We start from the raw sequence: 3,840 nt of genomic DNA, 5'->3' as shown, positions 1-3,840 counted from the left end.
TCCTGCACCTGGGTCGGGGCAACCCCCAGTATCCCCCCAAGCTGTGGGATGAAGAGATTGAGAGCAGCCCTGCCCATGAAGGATTTGGGGGTACTGGTGGATGAAATGCTGGATGTGGGCCAGCAATGTGTGCTTGTAATCCAGAAGGCCAACCACATTCTGGGCTGCATCACAAGAAGTGTGGCCAGCAGGTCCAGGGAGGTGATTCTGCCCCTCTATTGTGCTCTAGAGAGACCCCAGCTGGAGTCCTGTGTCCAGCTCTGGAGCCCTCAGCACAGGAAGGACATGGACCTGTTGGAGAGGGTCCAGAGGAGGGCTGAAGAAAGGATCAGAGGGATGGAACACCTCTCCTATGAAGAAAGGCTGAGAGAGTTGGGGTTGTTCAGCCTGGAGCAGAGAGGGCTCCGGGGAGACCTTCCTGCAGCCTTCCAGTACTTAAAGGGGACTTCTAAGAAAGATGGGAGCAGACTTTGTAGCAGGGCCTGTTGGGATAGGGCAAGGGATGATGGTTTTAAACTAAAAGAGAGTAGATTCAGACTAGATATATGGAAGACTTCTTCACCATGATTGTGGTGAAACACTGGCACAGGTTGCTCAGAGTTGGTAGACACCCCATCCCCAGAAGCATTCAAAGTCAGGTTGGACGGTGCTCTGAGCAACCTGATCTAGTGGAAGATGTCCCTGTTCACTGCAGGGGGGTTGGACTAGATGACCTTAAAAGGTCCCTTCCAACCCCAACTACAATTCTCTTTTTTTTATGTCTGTCTACACAGCCTTTGGCTTTGAAGGATCTTAATCACTTTCAGTGAAGGAGTAGGAAACAGTCAAAGCCTGCCAATGTTAAGTGCCACAAGTGCTATTCAGTAAGTTGTGAAGTAAAACTGGTTCAGTCTATATGGCTGTATTGAAATAAAATGCAGACACCAACATTCTGATGTTACTTTCAATAACAAAATATTTACAGTCGGTAACTGTGGAGGTGATATAGAGAGTGAAGAATAGATGACAAAATATATTGTAGTATTTATGGGTTGTAAAGCCATAAACTGTAGACCGTATCAGACTAAGCTATGGTTCATAAAAGCTAAGCAGCACTGAGTTTGGCCTACCTTAGATGGAAGAGCACCTAGGACAGATAAAGGAATTGTTCACCATTTTTGATACATGTTGATTCATGCTCCAATTACATGCCCATTTTATATCTCTATCACTGCTGATCACTCTAAAATCCCATGGCACTTTGTGAAAGAACACAATATTACCTCTCAACTCCTGAATGGGTATCAATTCAGATAATGACAGTGACACCTCTTACACAGCCTGCAGTTCTAACTAGAACCACTGTTTTTCACTGACTGCCCCAGGCCCCAGTTCTGTGTTTAGACTTACTATGGGCTGTTATATAGCTGCAGTTTCCTCTGATCATCAGTTCAGCCGAGGGCTTCTAGAAAGATGCAATTCCAAGAAAGTGCTGGAAGTAGGCCAGAGAAGGTACTGCTCATGATTTATTTTGATTTTTATTTTTTAGATGAAAAAAAAAAAGATTGGGTAAAAGGTTAATAGAAAAAAACAACTCACAGCCCCCCAAAAAGAAACCAGAAACCAAGTAGTACACCAATATTGCACTGAATATGGAATCTTTTCCATATTATTCAATTATTATTCCATTTTAAAATGTATCAACAGTATGCAAAGTTTTCCTTTGTTCTGTATTAAGTCTAGAGTATCTTCACTGAAACAGTTTACTCGAATTCATGCAAGAATATGAATGGAAAATATGTTGATCCTTCCTCAGAAAAGCAAAGTACCATTCAATGAAATAGAAAAATCATCAGAAATGGAAGAACTATGAAATTACAAAATCTTATTTTCATATGAATCACAATGTTCCCAGGGCATGCATTGTAAAGCATATTATGGAGACAGGAATTTAGCAAGATGCGGAAAACCATAACAAAAATAAACAAAGTAGTAATAATAATGAATTTCTCCAAAGGTCCCTAAAGAAGCATACTGGTTATAACCCTTTAAAAGGGGATAAGATAACTTCCAATTACTTGAGAGTAAGAGAAGATTTTCTCTGGGGACAACTTATTTTGTAACTGTGCACATGAAAGTTTCTTTCCGCAGCAGTTTTTGCTGAACACACAGAGAGTAATCTACAGCAGGTGGGCATGCAGGATTCATGCGGTAATTCCTATTATCCTTTACACTGATGACAATGCTTGGCCAGTTGCGCTTTTTTTTCATTAACTGACTCAGTTAAACATTTGTGTATCTAATATGCCTGAGATGCTATAATTAGAACATTTTTAATTATGCAACACACTTAACTCTTCTCTTGAGTGTGGTAATTCGATACGACAGTTCTGAATACTGGAATACCACCTTGATCCGAGGAGCTTTCTGACAATGTTTAAGCTGTTGTTTCTCATGCATGATCTTAGACAATGTTACAATTTTATGTAGGTATGAAGGCTACTACTTGTCTTGGAATATTTGGCTTGTTATGAAAATCTGGCACTATCCCTATCCTGGAAAAAATGATGGAAATTCATCTACCTAAATACATACATTTGAGCACAGCAGTAAAGGTTATTTTGTGTTTAAAAATTAAAGTGAATTTTACGCTTATCAGCCATGCTGGACTATGACTACTTAAACTTCGAATCCTCTGTTTATTTTCAGAACAGCTATTGTGCCGACAAGGTAATCAGTGGCATGTTTCCCTCCGTTATTTTGGAAGTGTTCTCTTCAAGAGGGTCAGCAAATAATTTACTTTTCTGCTTATTCAGGACATGATCAAACCACCGGAGTCAGTATTGAGATCACAGAGACTCCAGTGAGCTCTGGATCAGGGCAAATATTTATGAAAATTACAATAAAAATATTAAACACTACCAAGTTTTTGTATGTCTCATGTGCACATGCCCATTCACATGATCTGGACTGAGGCAACCTACTTACTTTACATGGGCCATAGAACATGTCCTTGCCCAGCAGAAAACATTTCAATACATTGTTCAAGCAATCTGAAGCTAAAATGTGTCTCTGTAAAATGCTGAAAACATGTTTTAAATGGATGCACCAAGTCATAGGTAAAGCTCATGATTATACCTATAGTCACTTCCAATGTTGGTTTTAAAAATAAATGAATATTTGATAGCATAAGCCATGCTAATAATTTTAGGGAATTGTGATCTACCATAAGTGTGGAATTACATCATCAATTTACTTGATCACCTTTCACCTCCTTGGTAAAAGCTGAAATGCAAACATATTTAACTCTTTCAGCTGCATTGACTTTCCCTAAGTAATATGCTTGACATCTGTTTGGAGACAAATACCACTTTTTGCCACATACCTTATACATCTCCTGGGATTCCTAAGTTTGTACATAGTTTTCTCTGTAATCTTAGTGAGACCACTGGAGTACTTACTTTCTAGTCAGGTACCTACATACAAGTCCAAGATCATGTCCTTTATGTGTTATAAGACTAATTCAGGCACTGCAGCATGACTGATAACAGCTGAAACCAGAAAATATGCTGTAAGACATCCTGAAATGCTGCCACATAGGGTTTATGTAGGAGACATGCTCTTCTTGCTGCAGACCTGGCATTCCCCAGTGACCAAGTTTCAAGCTAGTGCCTATATAAAGGTCCAGGATTAAACCTTGAACCTCACACTGCCTTTGTGCACAAATTCCCACGTACAAGGAGACTAGCAACATGAGGTGGCCACAAAAGGATGCACAAATACAATGCAAACATTATAGATAGGTATAGTCTTTTTTCTTTTTTCCTTCCCCTGAGCTAGACTAAAAGCTCCCTTATGGAG

Source organism: Phaethon lepturus, unplaced genomic scaffold, assembly GCF_000687285.1.
Source record: "Phaethon lepturus isolate BGI_N335 unplaced genomic scaffold, ASM68728v1 scaffold42841, whole genome shotgun sequence".
Lineage (NCBI taxonomy): Eukaryota > Metazoa > Chordata > Aves > Phaethontiformes > Phaethontidae > Phaethon > Phaethon lepturus.
This window is presented reverse-complemented; position numbering follows the sequence as displayed.